The sequence below is a fragment of the Lates calcarifer genome, linkage group LG17 (assembly GCF_001640805.2).
Source record: "Lates calcarifer isolate ASB-BC8 linkage group LG17, TLL_Latcal_v3, whole genome shotgun sequence".
In the NCBI taxonomy this organism is placed as follows: domain Eukaryota; kingdom Metazoa; phylum Chordata; class Actinopteri; family Centropomidae; genus Lates; species Lates calcarifer.
The window spans coordinates 21,125,376-21,148,855 of NC_066849.1; the positions used below are offsets into that span (position 1 = coordinate 21,125,376).

The 23,480-nt window shown below is 40.4% G+C and overlaps 1 long non-coding RNA gene across 1 annotated transcript; it reads left to right on the forward strand.

The window, feature by feature from the left end:
• Positions 1–6,252: 6,252 nt before the first annotated feature.
• Positions 6,253–19,517, forward strand: LOC108896118 (uncharacterized). Its single transcript, XR_001963069.2, has 3 exons — positions 6,253–6,429; positions 6,766–6,831; positions 19,138–19,517. It is a non-coding gene; the product is annotated as an uncharacterized LOC108896118 (long non-coding RNA).
• The last annotated feature ends 3,963 nt before the right edge of the window (positions 19,518–23,480 follow it).

Here is a 23,480-nt window from a genome sequence, read left to right on the forward strand (position 1 = left end):
CACAGTCAGCTGCTCTGGGCGCCAAGAGTTCAATACGCTTTGGTGTAGTTTATTTCTGCTTGGTTTCCTTGATGAACAACACTTTAAAAGGTTTTACATGACGCCATTCTCTCCCTGACATTTCTTATCTGCGTCTTTTCATATAAATTGTAACCACAATTCATTTACAAATTCTCAGAAGTCGAGAGGCCCAGTAGGCTGGATTGTGTCCACAGTTTGCCCAGGCAGGAATGCATGATGCCAGCAGGCACAACACATTGCTTAGCAGCAGACACCCATGTGGTGACATTGAGATGCTAAAGCTGTAGCTTGTTTACACAAGTTTCCCCCTTTTCTCTTCTCTGTAGCCACCATTTAGTCAGACAATAGGCACAATGTGGCCCTCATCTGTGAGTGGGCCAGGCTGACAAGGCGAGCAGTCAGCTGGGGCACTCTGGTTTGTTCTGGAGTGAATGTTTACATCAGTGGGAGGAAGCATTGTTTTAACCCAGAAGGCCATGATACACACACAACTTTCTGAGGCAATAAATATGGTAATACTGTTCGTGATTATAATGGACAAATGCTCCTTTAAATCTTTGATCATTTTGTTTGTTTGTTGCCATAAAATGCAGCTTTCCACAATGGGGATTTCATTTCCTGCCTTCTAATTGCTAGCCTTACTTTGTTATTCAATTACATGTTCATGGCAATTACTTAATGATTATGGCTATAATAATAACCCATCTGTAAGTTGCTATGGGTTAGGCAGCTAAAGAATTTGGTTAAAGTTAGGAAAAGATGGTCGTTACAACTTTTAAAAAAAGCAAACCTTAATAGCAGGGGCACAAACTTGAATGTTTCTGTTGATGTTTATTTAATTCAAGAGGGGACAATGTGTCATGTAAATGCACCAGATTTAACTATACAGGCTAATTTGCATCCACCACCTGACATTTCCTTCTGCCTCGCCGCATAAGGAGCAAGCATTACTTCCTGCATAGGTACTGAATGTTGGTATTGGATGTAAATCATGAGGTTTTCCAATATCAGTTTCTAAGGATGTTGGACTGGCAAAATTGCATTTAGCATTGTTTTATTTGCCACCATGACAGGATATACTGTGCATTTCTTCCACTTGACAAGAGAACAATAAACTGTTCTCATACTATTGTTCTATCATTGCCTGCCTCTTCACTGCACCTGTAAGACTCGTATCCTAAGCGTGCACATCTCCAAGCCAACTTCCCACAGATTGCAGGACCGACACGCAGCCCCAGAGCTCCCTCAGCGTATATTAAGTCCAGCTAATGAGCTGGTCAATGTGACGAGAGGCGGCTGTGATCGATGTCCCCTCTGAATTGATGTGCTCTGCCAACGAAGGACACTGACCCACCGAGAAATGTTGATGAAGTAACCGCCTGGAAACTCACACTTCCCCACAGGCTGTGAGGAGCCGCCTTTGAACACAACTTTGTAAGTTATCCCTATCATTTTACATCATTTACATTAAGATGAACACTGTGAATTTCTACAAGCTAATACCACTGGTCTTACTGTGACTCCCTTCCTAGAATAGCAGGACAGTTATCTAGAACACGTAAAATAGAGGATTTATTTGTTTTAAAATGGAAGCAATATGTTTTGCTACTCAAAATAACCAAAGTCAAAAAAATATTGTTTTGGTATAGGTACTCAAACCAATGCCAACTTTCTAGACTCCATCTTTAAGTCCCTTTACTTTTCTAAACTGTGTATGAAAAAATGGGATTGTATGACAACAAAGTCTGACTTGCACAGCATTGCACACTTGTATATCTTTAATGTTTGTTTTATTCACATTTTAATCAATAATTTGAGCAATACTGATCTGTAAATTTCATATTTAGTTAAAGTTTATGCTCAAAGTTGGCATTCATGCACATACACCACAGAGCAGATATATAGTTAGCCTTTAAAAGAAATGATGGCCACTAGTAAAACTGAAATTATGTTTTCTTACTGATGTAAAACTTGATATGCAGTTCAGCTTCCTTCATCTTTGTATAATCACAAACAATGTATGGATATCTCTGTTTTCTGCTCACTTCAGGCTCAGTGGAAGAGACTGGGCTGAATCTGCATATAGTAATCATCAAAAAATTTCCCCAGCAGAATATATTTGCATAAGATTATTACTCATTGGCAGTGACCCCGAATAAGGATGAGCCACATTACTAATAGGCCTCTCTTAATGCTAATATATAAATCCTGGGATAAAAATCCGCTTTGACATTAATGACTAAATGTTACTTCTCAGCCTTGTCGCAACGATGATCAAAAGTACTTCACTTCACTTTTTTTCCCCTTTCTCTTTAAAATTTCAGTTCTGTCTTCCTTTTCCAACTAATATTGTGGATAAAAGATTTCTGTATGTCAGGCTTAAGGAGGGGAAATTATTCAGTGACTCCGGGAGAGAAACTTTTAGAGGCACTACAAAAGGAACAGCTCTGAAGTTGTAGACGGACTTTGAACTTGGTGTAATTGTAATGTATCAAATAGTTTGGGGGAAATATAGAGGTTTCTCTTCACTGGATTTGAAATATTACATTTAAAGATAATACTGATATTACAGCTGTTTGCTGTGTCTCCTGAAAATGTAGTGATTGATATGTTGGACAGATAAGTATGCTGGGAAAGTCTGTGTCTGCTGTTCTCTTCTCTTCCCTCTTCCATCTGGCCTTTCTCTGTCTCAACCGCACATTAACCAATAAAGATGATAGGTCTTAAAAAAAAAAAATCCAGTGTCCCACCCGACTTGTCTGCCATCCTCAGGTCCTGTTCAGTATGCAGCACGGGCAACAACTCAATTAACCAGAAGCCCCTAGCCATCACACCAGCAGGCTGCCTCATAATATTTCCCATAATGTTTCATCCAATTTGGAGAGTTTGACGTTTACCCCCTGCAGGACTGCAGCGAGAGACAATGACTGAAGGCAAGGGGGCACTGAGGTGGTGGTGGTGGTGTATATGCGTATGTGTGTGTGTATGATGATGAGGTCTGGAAATCATCACCCAGGCCTGCAGGTGAGCATGTATCATAACCTTTTTTCCCCCAATAACTCTTCCAAAACTTTGCAAGTGCAGGTACATATTTTTTTCAAATTCTTGTACATAAACTTAACAGTCCACAAAAAAGTAGAAAGGGTATGTATATATGTGTGAGAGATGGAGAGTGTGTAAAAATTATTTCGTGAAATATTGCACACTCTGCAGAGAGGTAATAGACTGCTGAGATAGAGGATGTTTATAGCGCAGTACCGTTGGATAAAGATAATGTTTTAGCAGAGTTTCACAGGGCTAGCAGCCATAAGATCCTCCACTCTAGTGTAAGACTTTTCAAAAGAGCATTTTAAGGCCTCCTGTCATTGGCATGACCCTCCTTTTACCTCTCTACCTCCCCAACCCTCCCTTTTTCTCTCCATCTCCCCTGTTCTCTCGGACAGAAGAGGACTCTGCAGCTCCTAAGTGACAGCAGAGGACTCACCCCGCTGGAACTGATGCCCCCGATCAGCGATGGGCTGGAAAAGCATAAAGACAGAACAGGAAGGGGCGGAGGTGTGTGTGTGTGTGGGGGGGGATGCTGAGACAGCACTTTCCCCAACCCACAGAGGGAGAGAGAGGGCAGTGGGGTAGAGTGAGGGAGGTAGATAGCGAAAGGTAAAGGGGGGACGAGGGAGGGGTCTCATTTATGATTAAAAGATAGGCCAGATAACCCTGTGAGCCTGGCCCATCACTCTCCTCTAAAATGAGGTTCTAATGGCACCTGGGGAGGAAGGGGAGGTTGGGGCGTCATTAACCAGAATCTCTGAATCCTTAACCCGGGGTAGGGTACCTCTCGCCTGGGGAAAGAGACCACCTAAGCTGCCTCAGAGATGTGGATAATCGTGAGGAGTGTGCACAGTGTGAGAAATCTGTGGTCAGTGCATAACTGTTGAGTTTTCAGACTCTGTGTCTGCTCAGGACTACATAATCATGAAGTTGCCTCAGAGCTACAGAGATAAGAGGATGTTGTGTGTGTGTGTATGCCACTGCATAATTGTGTGTGTATCAGTATATGAGGCCCACTATGTGTCCGCCATGTCTCCAACATGTCACTCCTAATGAGTAGGTGATTAACGATAATGTTTCTCATTAGTTAAAACAGGCTTCATAATGACAGAGTGCTACAAGAACAACCATTCTTCAGTCCTGTTCAAACATGGTTTCTCACTCTAGCTGAAGCTTGATTTGCAGTTTTCATCTCCTTTACACTGAAAACACATTATTTTCATGTTTTCACCTGAAATGTTTTTATTTATCATTTCTCAAATCAGTTTTTTGTGTCACTGTAAACTATTCATAACTAATTCTGGATTTAAAGTTTGTACTATAATATCAGAGTTCACACTTCTATAGTTTATACAGGACAAGGATACAGGAAAGTTTGCCTTAACATTTTCCTATTTTCTCTCCACCTGCATTCCCTCTGTCCTTTCTCTACTCATCTTATATCTCCAGCATCAGTGTCTTCCCACTGGTCCCTCTTCTGTCTGTGTAAGGGCAAGGCATTGCAGTCCTTTGCCAGCCTGTCTTACAGTCTCGATCCAGAGGAATGCTAATAGTTTGCAACTTGACCCGGTGTCTCGCCAGTGCTACCCAAACAGGGCAGTCCAACCATCCTGAAACCAACACCATGAATGTTTCCATCACTCATATTGAGATATCAGTATCTTTATAGTTAGAAATCATCCATATTTTACCAGCCCTTCTCCAGCTGCCCCCATAACTCTTGCTTTGCCGGGTCTCAAGCAACATATCCATCTTATTTTGGGGCCCCGTATCTACACAGTGTTTCAGGCTGAAAGAAGATACACAGAAGCAGCAGACATGATGCCACTGGAGGAGGCACTCTGGGTAGGACATCAATCATGATGTACAACGCTTTCCATTTTTGACAACATTTCAGCAGCTTTGGCGACTTACTCCTGAGGTGCAAATCACTTCAAGCTTTCAACTCATTTTCCCCATCAGCAAAGTAGAATATATCCACATACCACATAAAACTGATCTTGAAATAGTTTCTGTCTGTAAGCTTTGTATGATTATGCTGTTGTTTTACATATTGTTTTACATATTATCAATTGTTTTATCTATCTGTGGCCAAACATTGTGGTTTCACTTACTTAATGCTGGTGTTATCATTGTACCCTCTGTCTATTATTACACTGTTCCTATGGAGAGAAAACATAGGTAAAGTGTATGTATAATTGAACGCTACTTCAACAATTGCACAATTAATGGCAATATCCAGATAAATGTTAATAATCGCCCCAATCTTTAATCATGTTTTCTACTGCATGCATGTGTTGCTGTGTGTGTCTCCATGTATGTGTTCATTTTATGGAACCAGTTCCAGTTAAATATAGCAACTTTTATAAAAGCAATGCACCATTCAAGACTGCAGTGATTTTAAAACAGCAAAATGCCTTACAGCGTCCCCTACCTCTTCTAAAATCACTGTAAACCATGGCCTCTTGGGGCTTATTGCTTTAATATCTATGTTCAGGAGTGAAGTAGTGAAGGGAATAGTGGGTCCCAGTAGCCAGGGTCCCAACATGAGGATAAACTTTTAAGATAAGAACTTTATTAATCCCGAAGGAAATTGTTGTGCCAGATATAGCTCCAATAAGCGGTAAGAAAAAAAAAACAAGCCATTAAATAAACATGAAATGATAAGAATAGAACAATTACACAATTAACGTTGGCTGAATAACATTTTAATGGCTATTTGTTTTATATAAAGCAGTACGTGAGCCTCTAAGTTTTAGGTTTGCATGTGTTTACTTGTTCATGCAGTTATTTGCACAGGCCAGTCCACAGTGGCTGCAGATGTACAGGGCCCTGATTTTTGTGCAACGCCATTATTAACATTATCTTAAAAGTTGCATCCTGAGAGTGAATAATACCTGCTCTGTGAATATCTCTCACTGAAACCATTTTTTGTATTGTTACAATGGTAATAGAGATAATAATTATGAGTACAAATACTTGAAATGTCAAAAGAAAGAAATGTCAGAGATTGATAATGCAACCAACATAAACATGACTAATTACCACCACAAATTTTAAACATATTAAACTAGATTTTTGTCATTTTAGATGAACTGACCCTTTAAGCACAGTGTACACGTGACGTCCCTGATAACAGGTGAGCAGGGGACATCTCATTACCATTACACCTTGCACCCGTGCATGTAGTGCTATGACAAGTCAAAATGCCATTTAAAACCTCTGTTCTGTTATAGGTAGTTTATACTATGGCCATGTCGGTTCATAGTCTGTGTTCGGTGCAGTGCAGTCTGGAGGTGGCAGAAACTTTTGTACAGTCAAGAAAGGTGACAGTGGAATCAATCTCCGTAGCTATCCCCGGTAACTTAAACGTGCTATATATACGTTTTTGCGATCGTTACATAGCCACCGTTAGCAATAGAAGGTATTTACATGCCAGTCTAAAAGAAGCGTGGCGAGTTCAGCTTCAAACTTCATTTCCTTTCTACGGGGATGCAAAGTAACGCCAATGTTAACTCTTGTTTTGGTACTATTTCTGTTATTTCTTCTACTGAAGTTAGCATGCTAGCTAGCTAGCGCCGTCACGTCACTGGGCGCAGCAGTGGCGAAAGCTCTTGGTGTGTAAACATCTGCTAATGCTAACATTAGCTATGTATCGTTAGCAGAAAGTTACATATTTCACTACTAAACTTGCAGAGAGTACGCCTGAGTTGGTGCTCGTGAATCTGGAAGTGACAGTATGATTCCACAGCCGCAGTGCTGGTGAGTAATGCCACTCTATCAATACAATTGTCCATCAGCTGTAGTTTTAGCATTTTGTGTTGAACCAATGTGTTGAGTGAATGTTTATGTGTATTGCTTGCTTTGTTTTTTTCTCTCTCTGGTGCCCTGGTTTTTATTTGGGACTGGGCTTACACATAATGTTGGATGGATGCTCTAACAGCGTAAACATAATGATAGGTCCATGACAATATCTATATTTATTAATCTGCTACAAAATGAACGATCACCTGGAAAATTAAAGGCAATAAAGTTGTTGAAAAGTTCCTACTATGTGGAGGTATTGAACCAAGTTGGTTGATGTACGTCAGCGTAACCCTGTTTAACCATTCACAGTGTGCGTCTGACTGGAAGTTACCTACCTATTCTGAGAAGCATTTTCATAGTGATATGAGATATACCAGTTTAGTGTTGGTGAAAGGCTGAAATGCAGAGGTGATGCATTTTTAGAGTCTTAATCAGTGTGGACAGGGAGGAAACAGTTGCACAGTTCTGAGGACTGTTTGTGTTTCAGTGTGTGTGTTGAGGAGGCCACACTGGACAGGCTGTTTGTGTGTGTGTGTGTGTGTGTGTGTGTGTGTGTGTGTGTGTGTGTGTGTGTTTGGGGGGTTGGTAACAGTGAAGGGGGAAAACCCTTTTAGCACGTTCATAAAAGCGGCATTTAGCATTGTCACAACAACTGCTTAGGAAAAGCCAAGCCTCCATTAAACAAGGGCAATGATGTACTACAAAGCCACACCTCACCCTCTGCGTAACTTACTGCCTGTGTTGTATACAATTCCTTGTACACAGCAGCATGAGAGAGTTTTTCTGAGTGATTTCCAGTGTGAAGTTATGGTGTTGATTAGCGCAGTGACAGGTGCCATGATTAAAATGGCCGATAGTAATAGTGCAGCATTCATGCATTGACAACTTTGCTCTGCATGGCTTTGTGAGTGGTGATGTATGACACCATTAGGGTAACCTCAGGGCCCTGGAGGACACTTATCTCCCTCGTCACGTCCTTCACACTTCCCATTCTCCCTCCAACAAAAGGACGCCTGCTCCCCAGTCTGCATGCTTATGAATTGTGCGTGTGTGTGTGTATGTGTGTGCAATATGTCTGTGTATCTGTTCAGTGTCCATGTCTGGTAGTGAACATGAATATAGGCTCATTTGTTGTATGTTTTATTACATTTGTGCATATTTTTGGATTTGTAAATCAGTGTTAGGTTTAGCCTTTTGGATATTGCAGAAGAGGTGATTATAGGCTTCATTCTGTGCCTTTAATGCACGGTAAGTTATACACTCTTCTAGCACTGAGCATAAGATTGTGAGCAATCCTCTCTTTGGTTTGCAAAGTGTTTGTTGTAAACTGGTTTTAAAATCCTTTCCCTTCCTTCTACATCCACTATCCCTGGTTGAATTAGCATTTTCATAAAAATGCTATTGTTAGCCAGCTAAAATGTTAATTCCTTTACCCTCCAGCATTGATTCATATGCTGTAATCAGACAGCATTTAACCTATATCAAGGCCATAAAAACTTTTCTAATTTCTGGAATATCAAGGGCTCTATGGGAGGCTCATTACATGAGGAAATAAAGACATGCCTGTATTTTCATTTTAGGAGCAGGTAACCCACACGTGCGTAGGCTTTGGGTTGGTGCAGTGAATTTGTAGATAGATGCAGATAGAAAGTACTGTTGATATAGCTGCGACATGGTTACAATATGCTCAAACACAAGATGTAAGTAAGTCTGTGTGGAAAAAACACAACCCCCCCATTCATATCAGTGAGGCTACTGCATTGGGAAATTGTTGGTGCTGCTGCAGGGGGAAAGTTAAACCTGGTTCAACTTTTGCGCAACTGCAACATCTGGCAAAGGGGCTGCAAGGGCTAATTAAATATGTGCAAGGGGTCATTTCTGGTGGATGACTTTGTAACTTGAATGCTGTGCTGCTGTTTACTATACCTTGTGATTGTTGTGACAGAGGATTAAATTATATTTACTGTGACATCTTCTTGAGTTGTAAGACCCTGTTTCAAACGTTATAAACAACTCTGCAGTAATAACTCTTGGATCTATAGCTCTAATCATCCTCTCAGGATTTTGTCTCACTGGTGCCTGAAATGTGTCTGCGTGCATTTTTGGTCTAAACAGCTAATAAGGGACAACAAGTTTCTGTTTGCTGTATTACATACAAAGACTTTTAAGAGCCCAGGTTAAGTCATATTATGTATTGAGACAGATTACAATTAATTACAGTACTCATTGCCAGTTTATACAATACTTCAAACTGCACCGTGTCTGTTTGTGCTCATGGTGACAAACAAAATTCAAGATAAGTGTAAACATGTCTTCATGCCCATGGGCCCGTCCGTCGTGCTGCGTTGGGCAAATGTTTGTGAGAACACCTCTGTAAACATGCACATCTTTGGGGGGGGTCAGCCAAGGGGTGGCTGACACCTAAACGCACACCCCTCCACCACTGATACTGCAGTCATGTCAACGGAAGTGTAAGGCAATACCCAGTTTTCCTAACAAGTTGAACCCAGCCGGAGGCACCCTGGCATCCCGAGACTCCAAACACGTCCCCTCCCCACTTCAAAAATACACACACCCTTATTTTTGGCGGCATGCAATCCCTTAATTATTTCAGTGGGCTGAATTTGAGACGATTGGGTTCTTAAAGTTTTGCGGAGGGCATGGAGTCAAGATACTGAGGAACAGCAAGAAAGAAACACCGAAGGCGACAGGATATTTCAGGGAGGGCGTGGGGTCGAGTTTTAGAGGATAGACACGTACACTCGCGCTCACACAAGCACACATGTACAAACTGCTGTCCCTGTCTCTCTTGAGCTCTTCTCTCCTGTCCTCTAGCTGCTCCCCACCACTGCTGATGAGAAAAACAGACATAAGTGTTAAGCTCGCTCTCTCCCTGGGATTGATAACATTTGTAATTGAGGTGCTTACTATGGAGTGCCAGCTTCCTCAGACTTGGACGTTGGTTTCCAGGTTGTCTCGGCGTGGAGATTGGATGCGGGGGGGTGGGGGGTGAATGGGGATTTGAATGTGTTAAGAGTGTGTGGTGTCCACACGGCCATTAGCAAACAAACTCGGGTGGGGAAAGCTAAGATCAAATTCAGTGCCCCCTAAAGGCCGTTTTAGTGATTTATGCCAAGACTTTTTATTTGTGAAGATCAAAGAATAGCAGGGAGGACATTTGATGAAGGCTGATTACAACATCGACATGGACAAATGCAAATCATGTCACAATTTGGGCCATTTTATTAGGTTATTATGTTTATCAACACCCAAGTACTGTTAGATACTTAGACAATCCGTGTGAACATCAAGTTATGAGTGCAGTACACTGTATAAATCCATGGTGAAACAGATTACACTTACTTTACATACATATTTTTTTTCACCATGTCTAACAGTGATTGTACAATATCCAGAAATACTGTGAGATCTAAAACAAAAGAAAAAAAAAACAGATCTGTCGCAAAACATGCTTAAATCATTAAGATTTTATTATATCTAAATATTTATAATCAAATGTAAGACCAGGATGATCTGCATTTAATTTGTCATTGGTATCACACTTGTTATTTGATTACAAACACCTGTTGTTTGCCTATGAGGATGGTTGTGTGGTGAGTGACGTAATGGAACAGCATGAATATAATTAGAGTAATGATGCATTGACATGTAGTTTGGTGCCAGAACATGTGCAATGAAGGTGAGGCGTGTTCGGGGTATCAGGCCAGTATTGCAAGTTTCTGTTACGAAATTTTGTCTAAATTTAGCCACACTTAGTTCTCAGGTGTGCAGTCATTTTAAAAAAAGATTTTCTCATATTATTATGTAATTTAAGTTATCTAAACCCTGTTTATAAACTTTTTTTCTAGGTTTTAGAATCATTGTTTTTGTGTAGACAGCCCGTACATCAGTACATGTAATAGTACACTGAACTGATGACACCTGATTTTCTGTTATTAAATGTTTATCAAAGAAAATAGGCATAATGTCTCAACAAGTCCCTTTCTATCTGATAAACATGTTGCAGAACTCATCAGTGCTAGAACTGCAGATCAATAGAGACTGAATGAGAGTAATAGCTTGCACCTTAAAACACACATATTCCAATTAAGCCCAGTTTTCACACAGACACTTGACATTTTGAGAGCAACTGTTGGGTGCATCAGCGGTTAAATATAAACATCCAAACTGAATCATTGATTATTTGAGACAATTTTTAGAGTGGAGAAAGAAATAAGAGCTTCAGATGGGGGGAAAAAAAGAAAGAACAGATAAATGATATCCAGCTGGTTTCATCTTCAGAAAGGCCAGGTTTCCTTCTCCCTGCATTTGTGCTTCGTGTAGTTTTAAAGTTTAAAAGTAAGTTGTACAAATGACCTACAGAGATCGTGGCTCCCAAATGGCAAGTCTAAAAGGAACAACTCCGATAAATCATGGAGCGAAACTTGAGTCCAGGGCTGTTGTCAGAGATTTATCGGCAGCTGTATTTTTCTAGTGTCAACTGATGTTCCATAAGACTTAGCCAGCGTCTTACATTGCTTCCACCCATGCTCACTCGCCACCAACACATATCCACACACACACACACACAGCTCTGTATCCATCACACACACACAGAAAAGAAACACGCACTACTACTCCATCAACAGTCGTCCAGCATTTAAATTTGAGAGCTATTCCTGTGAGACTATTAAACACGACAGATTGAGATGAGTGGCAAACCTCTAGTGCTAGCATTAGCCCACTTATCTTATTAGTGGGGCAGCTCTAACACATTTGATACCCCCCCGGCTACTGCTGCTGTTGGCCTCAGGGAACCCGCAGTGGCTTCAAAGACCAGATCTGGCGTCCTGGTGGCTCAGCATGCTGAGACGCATACCACAATGATGTCGGTTTGAATTCAGCCCGTGGCAGTTGCTGCACGTCTTCCTGTCACTCTATCTTTCCAATGACTAGTCAATGTAAACTATTTGATGAACAACAAGTTCCCAACTAGTTTTAATAGATGAGAGAGAGTGAAAACTAGAAGTACTTGAAATGCTAGATATGACTCTCATCACCACAGTTATTTCATATGACATTTAATTTGATGTGACCTCGTTTTTGGTGGCAGTCGGAGCTTGCTTCTTGATTTAAAATCTACCCTGAAAATAGAACTTAACAGGATATGTTGCCAGGTTGAATCTCAGTCATGCTTGAAATGCTAACAGTGATAAGAATGCGATTTTTATTTTTTATGTAACAGAAATAGCAGACCTAAGCTATCTCTTCTGCTCTCACTTGATTATTTAGTTCCTTATTTCTATGCACAGTCTGGAAAATTATAATTACCAGTTGAAACACTTATTTCTTAATTCCTCACACTTGCGTTGTTCTAGTGCACTAGGTTGTGCAATGCCCAGATAAGTGCATACTAGTATGTGTGCTTAATCAATACAGAGCTCACACAATGTTGTTACACTACAAAAGCAATTATCTGTGGCTGAGTACCACAATGAAGGACTTTCATTGTGTTCATGGTACAATAATTTCTAATAAGACAACAGACATATTAATACACAGGGATGATCTCATAATAAGTTTCCTTGACCGTCACTTCATTGTGAACATACAGGACTGCAGAGGCAGCTTCAACCTTTCACTTACATCTTTTTCACAGTGGAGCCTTCTGCTACATGAATGAGAGCTAAAAAGGTCTTAAACTCACTGACAGTCAGCATTTCTTAGCTGTTGACCCCAGGATCGCTCTCAGGCCTATTTCTGGTTGTAACAAACAAGACTACAAGTTGTTTTTCATGAGCATGGGTTTTAGGGTTAGAGCTCCTTTCTTCAAGTTGGGTGGTAAAATATTTACAACTTTATTTAAACAAGAAAGGGTCTCACTGTGATTAAATTAAAAAAAAAAAAGTCTATGGGACTGTTGTGGTCAAGATATCAGATAATGGATCAACAGTTTCATTGTTTATTTAATGTCAGTCATTTTCTCAATTAACCATTTTGCCTGTCAAAAAGTAGTGAATAAGGCCCCTTGTAAGGGCCCATGGCGACGTCAACAAACAGGCCAAAACTCAAATATATTTATTTATATTCTCATATAAGACAAGTATTTTATTTTGAAAATAGTTGCATTAATTGTTACAACTCTAAAAAATGTTTGTATTGAAAATAAATATTCAATTTTTTTTATTCTAATCAGAAGAGAATTTGAGTATAATTTGAGAGTAAGGACTAACAAATAGGGTATGACCAGGAAAATAATGTGAAATTGATCAATAATAGCAGTGAAAAATAAGAAACTGTCTTGATTTTTAAATATTAGATAAGCTATGTTGAAGGTAGAAAATTACCACGTTGAAATATATTAAGGTGCCAACTTCAAGTACATTCCACTGCACTATTTGGCATCATGTTTTCAAACAGTGTGCATCTCATTTTGAGATGACCTGCTTCACTTGATCGGTGTGACTGACAAGTGAGTTCTGTAGTGGTAATGATACGGTGTAAAGGAGTCTTGGTGTGTTACTGTAAGTAGCAACACATAAGTCTAACCTTTAGCTGCCTACTGAAAACTGAGCTGAGCAGAGCGGCTTTGATGATTTGAACCCGTGCTTATGCATCAAGAACACACTCAAACACACACAGCTGCAACCCGGCAGAGCCACACACAAAGCCAGGCAAATACTTATTTTGCAACCTGGTGTAAAATGTTCCGCACCTTGACTGCTGTTGTCCCTGCTAAGCCTCATGGGTAAGAGGAAACAGCCTGTGATCTTTCTTGAATCCCTTCCTGTTGGTACTTTGGGTGACAGGTGAGGGATAGTCAACTGTCTTCATTGCATTTCTTCTGTTCAGTTTCTCTAACACACATGTGCACACACACACACACATAGTCACACAATCCTCCCCATCAGCACCCTTGGTGTAGAAATCGCTTACCAAGACTCTTTGCTATTCTTAAAGGAGGCGTGTGAACATGTTGGGTGGGCAGACAGGCACTTCACTGATCACCTGCCTTTCTTTAGCACACTCTTCACTCTTTCTTTCTCACACTCCCCCCCACCCCCTTCTGTCACTCTCTCTCTCTACCACACATACACACACACAGACACTTGTCACCATAAAACAGGTTGTGTTGTCAAGTTGCCTGTCACCATGCTTGTTCCTCTTTGCCGTATATGAGCTCTCTCAGCTGTTCCTCACAGTTGAACCACAATTAACCCCGCACACATGCACGCTCACTCACTCACACTCATGTGCAGACACACATACACAGACATCTACACAAAGTTTGCACTCTCCGCCTAGCTCTTTCCCACTGCTGTTGCCCTTTCACTATCAGCTCACACACTGCAACCCAATCCGTGCAGCAGGAGGGTCATTCACTCCGTCTGTCAGTGTATGAGTGTCACTAAGTGAGTTTACAGCATTTCCTCTGTGTGTGTTGCAGTGCATGCATACACATAACCACATACTCTTAGTTTTCAACCTTACACTACTAATCTTTTTACTCTTGTAGTCCCCAGTAATTAACAATATGAATATATTCTTATTAGTTTCTTCACCAGATCAGTGCAATCCCCAGTTTAAATGCCAAACTCATAAACCAAGAATAAACTAAAGGAGAGGTCTGTCACCATAAACCAAAAGATGGGTTATGAGACTGGTGCTTGTGGTGTCCAAGGAATGTGACATCTGAATGGGGAAAAACAGTAAACATGTTTCAGGCTTATATGGAAACAAAGCTATATTTTTAGTGGACTTAATTAAAACATCCTTGCTTCTTGAAGCCAAACTTAATATAAATAATAGAAATATTTTATTAGAAATGCCTTTAAAATCTGAAGGGCCTCTGCCAGTAGGCGTGGATTTTACACTATAAGAAAATGACTGATTGAGTTTGAGATAAATTTCTAATCTCCTAATATATTTCCTTGATCCATGCATAGTTTGTAGCCTCGGTAAAGTCACCTCTCATCCTAAAATATTCTGGTAACGGACAACAAAGAAACAAAACAAAAAGAGAAAAAGAAAAACTGTGTTTGTGTCTCTGTCAGGACTCGTATCTCAGCTTTGGGACACATCTACTTATACAGTAATATCAACTCTCCTTTGACCTGACAGACAACTTCAAAATAACGTTTTAGTCTATTGATGTCTCTATAAGATACAGAATATAAGTTTGTCATAAATCCGGGATGTCAGATACCACTAATAGTCCGCAGGCTTTGATTATTTGATTGAAGACGTCTGTCAGTGCTTGAATTTCACATCTCAGCAGGGCGCAGCAGCTGACTGATGCAGTTACAGACAGCTATCATTTCATTAGAGGTCAAACATTTCATTTAATAATAAATCTTGTCAGCATTAATGCAAAGCTTGTTAGCATTGCACATCTAGCTTAAATCACTCCTATAGAATTATTTGAAATGTTTTCATGTCACTGGCAGTAACGATTTCTAAAACAAACAAAAAAGGATATACTGTATTATTATTTGAGTTTTATTTTAAAATTCATTTACATTTTAACAATGTACTCTGTACATTTATCTGACCAAATTGTTAATGTGACTATCATGGGCTCTGAATGGCCCAAGTAACTTCCAACTTAAATTCAAAATGTGAAAATACATGTATTTTGAATGAACATTTCACCAGGATTCGAATGCTATTGCCAATCCATGGCAATGTGAGTCAGGTATATTGGCATTTTGTGTATTCACTTAATGTAAATGATGATAGTATACAAGTTGCTGGTGCCAATGAAAGCTTTGTGCAGTTAAATGGGTCAGTGATGAGCGTATTTGTCAACACATGCAGTCTCCTACCGCTGTGAACAGCAGCACTTCATGGCACAGCCAGAGTTCCCTCCAACTAAGCACAATTCAGTCGTGGAAAGCATTAAAATCCCCCCAACTCACTCCATCACCATTTCCAAAGTGATCTGATGGAGATATTACCTAAATGGCTGGCAAGCTGTGGGCTGCTAACTAAATGCTAATATGTGTCAGAGCCTGGGTGAGGATTTATGGCTCACCATCTGCTCACCAGCATACAGTACAATGTTAGCTTACAATGTTAGCTTTGATCAAGACCTCCCTGTTCATTCCTCCCAATCACTCATCTGAGTAGGAATTAGCACCAAGTTCTTTCTCCTTCCACCTAATCATGTTCTCCTCTGCACGGTACTCATTTGAATAGTAATTAATTAGCATTCTGGGGGCTGAATATTTGTTTTTTAAAGCATACATGATAGCACAATTAAAAACAATGTTGTTTTCTGATTCATAACATGATTAGGAGGCGTGTAAATAAATAGTCATTAAAACAGTGAGGACCTACTTTCATTATGGGAACAAAAACAGCTTCCATGTTGCCTCTTTTTCTCCCCATGAACTCAGCTACTTTTCAGCAGTTTCTGTAAACACACTGAAATAAACTTATTCAGAATGTACTGTATCTGACAGCACACTTTGTCTTTGAAAACATTGTTGAAAATGTCATTTAGGGTGAGTGTGTCTGTGTACTTATTGCTCAAACACTGTGTGACATTTAATAGAAGCCACAAATGAACTAACCATTTGCTAGTGATCTATATGGATCTGTGAGGGAAAATAGTGAACTTTGTGAAGAGTTCCATCCAATCCATCTGTCCAAACAAGTTTATTCTAGCATTTGTCTTCCCAGAGAAACCTCCAGGCCTAGAGCGTGCCTAATGCCATTTGATGAAACAGTAAAGATTCTCCATATCTTCTCCACAGTAAAAGGCTAATTGCTGTGCTGTAGTCAGATTTACGTCCTCCCCATTCTCCTTTATGCGCCAGGCATCTGTAAGCCCTCACGCTGCCAGTCTCCAAAGGGGTGTATGTTATGATCCCGTGTCAGCGAAATCAATCCTTATCAATTTTAAAGTTCAGATTTTTATTTCATGGCTTTCAAGGGAGCGCCTCTCAAGCGAAAATGACTATTCCAGCTCTTTTTTTTTTTCTTCCCCCACCTCTCTTCCCATCTGCGTCCATATTGATTGTCTGTGTGTGCGGCTCCCCTGCGGTTTTTTGCCCCGTGGCGGCCCCTGGACTGTTGTCAGCAAGTGCCTGAAGACATAGCTGAGTTAAATAATGCTAACTAGAGCCAGTGATCTGTCTCAATGCAGCTTCCCGGCATTAACGAGCTCTGGTAATTGTCATGTCTCCACATTGTCTAGAAGGAGAACAGCAAAGGTCAAATATAGTACTATAGACGATCAGCTTTCCCTTTATGAAGGATGAATGAATTTCATCCTTTTTAAAATGTTTTTATCACTAATATATATATTTTTAAACAGTTAATTTTGATTTCTGAAACTCTTATTGTTGGGCAGGAATAGGTTTCGGCAATTTAAGGGTCGATCTACAAGGACTGAATGAATAGACATTACCTAAAAAAAAATGTGTGTGTGTGTGTGTGTGTGTGTGAGACAAAAAAAAAAAAAGTGTATTACAAATCCTTTAGTCGTCTTGTAGATGAGACCAGTTAGCCATCACCCTGTTAGGCAACAAAACATACAGTATACTCGCAATTTAGCATCAGTTCAAATTTGACATTGTTAATCCCAGCTCATTGTGTCTTATTTTCACCTGGATTGAGAAAATGTAAAATAAAGCTACTTTTTCTTTGCCCATATTGTCTTGACCTGCTTTCAGTACAACAACAGAGAAATGGTTCCTGATAGTGCCAAGTCTAAGCATTTACTGGCAGCCAACAAAGTTTACCTCCTCGGTTTCTTTGACTCTTTTCCTTTTACAACTTGTGTCAGGTAAACATTGAAGTGCTGAAGATTAGGCGGAGGGGCTGTTGTCCACATTGTGTGCGAGTCCGAGTGTGTATGTGTGCATATGTGTATGTGTGTGTGTGTACTGTGCAAGGGATAGCTGTGAGGCCTCCAAACAGTAAACTAATGGTTCAGCGCTAACTGCCCACTAAGTGGGTGGGACAAGGATGGCCTGACCCTGCTGGCCTTCCCACCAGTCCCCTCTAACAGCTTTGGCCTCGGGGTCAGCTCAATTTCCCCACTGCTGAGTGGTCATTACGGAGCACGGCTTTGATAAATGCTCACGGCTGCTGCTGCTCCTGCTGGCTAGAGGCACTGCACATCTTCCAGGTGCAGAAATCTCCGCTGTGCAGTGATACAGACAGAAAGGAGGGAAAAGAAATGGGGGTTAAAGAAAAGGGAGAGAAAATAAAAAGCACAAGATCAGGAAGATAAGAGGATGAATGACAACCAACAGGAAGGCGATAGAGAGAGGAAGACTGAAACCCAACCGAGACGGGACCTGGATCCCGATGTTACGTGCCTCCACATGGCCAATGTTGCCTAGCAACCTGATGATCTGAGTCTGCTCACATTTTCACTCAGACAGAAAAGGTACAATGAGAAAGATAAAAGAGGCAGTGAGGGTAGAGGAGGAAAAACAAATCAGATGGAGATTGTTACAGACCCCAGTGACTGCTTCAATCTCTCTCTCTGTGTCTCTCTCTGTCTCACTTCCACTGAGACAATGTTGATAAAAACCAAATGTGATCATCTCACATTCTTCAAATACACCGAACGCTCCAAGGTGATAGTTTTACAGTGCAGGGTGCTCAGGTAGATTTGCTCTGCTGATCCTCATGACCTCTGTTCTTAGTATGGCTTCATCTTAAAACTTTTGCTGTCAAGTTGACAACAGCAGTTAATTCAGAAGCATATACAATGCTATAAAGTAATTTAAAACGTAGCAAAATCTCATAGGGTGAACACCAACCAAAACAACTCAAAATCTGTTGCTTTCATTGGAACCTAAGCCAGCTTTATACCAAGACCCAGTTGTGTCCCCAGTTTGTAAGCAAAAAAATAAGTTATTCTGCTTTAAGGCGAAAGTTCAGAGGCAGAGGAAAGCACTGTGGTCACTGTGTTTAAAGTAGAAGGGGCCTTGCTCAGTCACCCAACCTTAACTTGCTCTGCAATTAGACATCAGGACAAGCCAAAAAAGCAGACTAGTGACAGTATCGACTCTTCCACTGCTGTGCCAGCAGAAAAATACTCCTCTTGTTCTTGTGTTATCAATATTCTGACCTCATATTAGAAATTTGCCTCAAGTAAGGTTCTTGAAATGTAATTGCCAAAAGAGAAAAAAGTGAACATTTAAGGTCAAAGCCAGATGTTTGACAGTACACTGCATACAGTAAAGAGTAGATTTTGAACATAACCCACTTTTTTGTATTTCTTTTTTAAAATTTCTTTAGGAATCGTTCTTTTGGGGAGCCCATGTTCCAGTCTGACTCAAACTCCACGACATCTGTGCCACCCCTATGAAAGGCAGTGCCATGCCCACTGCAAACATAAACCATGGAGATGCAAGGAAGGGTGAGTGTTTATAGTATTCTGTCTGTGTTTGCTAACCACACAATAAGATAGAGTTGATTGCACACTCATACAGAAACACACACACCAATCAAGATAATCCCTTTAGGGCCCAATACATGATGACAGTGAAGCAACCTAAAAGGAGAAACTGAAGATTGCTCATAAACAAATGATGGGAGGCAAACAAAAGTATAGAAGAATCTGTCCAGATACCTCTGTCTTTTTGTCCCATACAGTGAGGCCAATATCTTTCTCCAGAGCCTCAGTTTCTACCTCTTGTTGACGTTTTTTGTCTTGCCACTTTTTTGTGATTATTGGATAAGAACTGGTGTTTGGTCACTGGATACAAGACCTTTACAGAGCCTCTTTGAAATTTATAGTGCAGTACTATATCTTCATCTAGTACTTTGTTCTTGAAAATTGCAGTTTCCCTTCTTGACACTTGTTTCATTATTGCCTGCCCTCTAAGATCTTTAGTGATACTGATTGTAATTCCATGTACCTGTCAACAGATGCATAGTACTATGGCAGCTATTACTTCATTGTACATTAGTGTACCATTTATCTATCCATTTTGTACCACCTATCTGGAGTTGGTTCACGGTGGCAGCAGGTTAAGAAAGGGGGACCCTGAGGTGTTCCCAGGCCAGATGAGATATGTAGTCTATCCAGCATGTTCTGGGTCTACCCTGGGACTTCCTGTCAGTTGAACGTGCTCGGAAGACCTCCAGTGGGAGGCGCCCAGGAGGCATCCTGATGCACAAACCTCCTCAACTGGCTTCTTTCAATGTGGAGGAGCAGAGTCTCTACTGCAAGCTCCCTCCAATAAGGGTGAGCCTAGCCTTCTTACAGAGAAAACTCATTTTGGTCGCTTGTATCTGTGATCATATTCCTTCAGTGACTACGTAAAACTCAGGACCATAGGTGAGCGTTGGAACATAGATTAACTGTTAAATTGAAATGAACTGTTCAGTACAACACTTGCAGTACTGCTGAAGCTGCACCAGTCTGCCTGTCAGTCTCACTCTCCATTTTACACTCACTCAACATTAGTGTACCATGATGTGCCAGTACCATGGTTTGTTATTTGTTATTTGCACTATCGCCTGCACCTTTGTGTTCTATTTATACTATGGCCAGTGTGATTAAACTTAGACTATTAACCATTACATTATTATAACATTGTGCTTTTTATAGAACATGGCAGGCGCATGAATGAGATACATGCATGTGTGGGTGTACAAGTGTGTGAATGTCTTAGAGCCGCAAAGAGATTGATGTGGTGCAGCGAGCTAAAGTAGTCTCACACCTCCCCAGCTGCTCTGTCTGAGACCAAGGCCTGCTGGTTCACTTACTGTCTGAAACTGAGCAAAGCCATAGATAAGATTTAACTATTACAATATTAAAGCACTAAGCTTCATGCTAATGGCTGTTGGTACATGAAACTATTGGTTCCATAATAGATTTTCTACCAATTGTTCAACATCGAGGTAATGTGCTGCCATTCCTCACCATGCTGGACATAATATAACTATTAGCTTGATGACTCTGGAACTGTGCCACTGCTGCACTGCACCCTTTTTGGACATTTACACGTCTTATTTAGCCCAACTACAGTTTCAGCAGCAGATGTACAGTAGATAAAAGGATCAAAAGAGGATCTGATTTTCTATTCCTCAATTCCATTCTCATACATTTCACAAGTTGTCATAAAAATAAGCATTTTTTTCTTAGTAGTATCTGAGAGGAAAGCATTTGTAAACATAAATGCTAAGTCTTCAATAGCAAACAAGTTTCTTTTATCATGCTGAAAAAACACTGTACCAAATGAATCCACTTCTCACACAGGGTTTTCATGCTTATTTGTAATTATAGGTCTGCATTTATAATCTATTGTCCATCTTTTATCAAGACATTTCAACTGCCTATTATTTTTAAGAAAATATGCTTGAAGAACTGATTGAAGAACTCTTTGATAGCATCTTGAATATAAACAGTTTCTACATCTCTTGTCCTGTTTCCAAACTCCGTGGCATACGAGTAAATACAACCCAGATGTTGGATGCTGTTAACACACTTTTTTTGTACAGTATTTGCTATTGTGTGTAAATTTTACAGACTCACTCAAACACAAATTAACAACTGCACAGACTCTGAAAACAAACACTCTGAGACACGAAAACTAAACCAAACGTACCTAAGCACTAGATCATCATCTTTGAACTCAGAAAGTTAAAAGACTTTGAACCCGAGGAGTGGTATGTTTAGTACACATGTGACATCTGTTTGTTTTGTCAGAAATGAACGGGATGCCTTGGAGCATGCAGCCGTTGTTTTGACACCTTTTCTGCATGTTAACCAGCCCCTCAGATGTGGGTTTTCTTCTTCTCTCCTGTCTTTATTTGCTTATGACACTTTCTTTAGACTTTCCAAGGACACGAACCACCTGGTAGAAAGCTAACTTCACTAATTCAGCAATAAAGCTGATGAAATTGAGCTAGCTAGACAGTGTCTCACAATTCAGTGTTTATATTCTCTTGTGTAGAGTATAGTAAACCAGAATGTGCCACTGAATTCTCAAGTGCCAGTAGAATAACAAAGATAGGAGTCTGGTTGCAGGAATTTGCTCCCATTCAGCTGCAAAGTAATAAGTAAGGTTCAACACTGATGTTGGGTGATAAGGCCTGGCTCACAGTCAATGTTCCAATTCATCTCATTGATCAGGACTGTCTGTGCTGACCAGTCAAGGTTTTTCACACCAAATGTATTCATGGGCCTCACTTTGTGCACATGGATACTGTTATGTTGAAACAGGAAAGGGCCTTCCCCAGAGTGCTGTAACAAAGTAGGAAGCACAAGATGGTCTAAAATATCATGGCATGTTGTAGCATTAGGATCTAGCTCAAACCATGAAAAACAGACCTGGACTAAGGGCAGGGAAGTCCAGATACTGAGTGTATGTATGAATAGAGATGCTCCCTTAGATGACTGATGACTCTCCAGACATCTAGGTACGTTTGCTAAAATATTTGCAGAAATTTGGATGCAGGGTTTGTCTAAAATAAGGTGCTAATAACTGTTAAGGAAATTACACACTGAGCAAATAACAACTATTTTAAAAAACATTTTAATTATTGTTTTTATATTCATTGTAGTCCCCGTAGAATTCAAAATATTGTCTGGCTACCTACTGTACACTGTGGAGAAGGTGACTTATAGGTATTAAGTTAATCTTAGAACATCTTTACCCTTCTGCTCTCTGTTTCTATTTGTTGCGGTATTTAATAGATACAGTCAATGCCAAGTTGGATACATTGTAACACTCTTTATTAAAAAAAACAACAAGTGTTTTGGTAGCTTAAGCTCTAACAATATAAGATTAGGCTGGCATGCTAGTACATTGTCTGGAAGGTAAACTACGACAGCTGAGCGTTCATTTTCCTATTACCATACAACCTGTACACATAAACCTGTCTGAGAATGTCAGTATCTGTCAGTGTGTGTGTTAGGGTGTTTGTCAACAGGGATATGTGTGTTTGCATGTGTAGTTACTGTGTCTGAAATGAGAGAATCAGACAGAGTGAGAGGGAGGGGGAGGGAGGCGGGGCCGCAAAGGTAACAGATTGGCTGTGAAATATTGTGGAGTCTGCCAGTTGCACCATGATGTATTGGGAATCACTCGCTCGCTAATTACCTTAAATTAACAGTAGAGTTGGGTGTGACAGTTCACGTAACTGTTTTTTCTGCTGCTACAGATGAATGGGCTGGGGGAGTTGATGCCAGGACGCTGTTGACAATCGAATTCTCCTTCAAACTCCTTCCAATCAATTTCTCTCTCTCTCTACATACGAGCAGAGAAGAGATCTAAGACGGGCCAGTGAACATGTGACGAGGTTCAGAGATTTCTGTGCCGCTGATTCAGCTGTGAGATTAGTAGTTTGATGATGTCTTTGTTTATGGATTATCATCCTCATTGCTTTCATAAAGTGTGAACAGAAGATGGCTCTGTAATCATGTGTGATCCACCACTCAATAACATTTTGGACACACATAGACGGGACGAGCCTGACTCTCACTGTTGCTGTGGGCACTTCTGCTGTGTTGTACAGCATCAGCATGTGGGTACTTTTGTACATACGCATTCATGTATGTACATTTATGTTGCTGTGTGCATGTCCATTTATCCTGTGTATGAGACAGAAGTTGTTATCCTCCCCCAGCT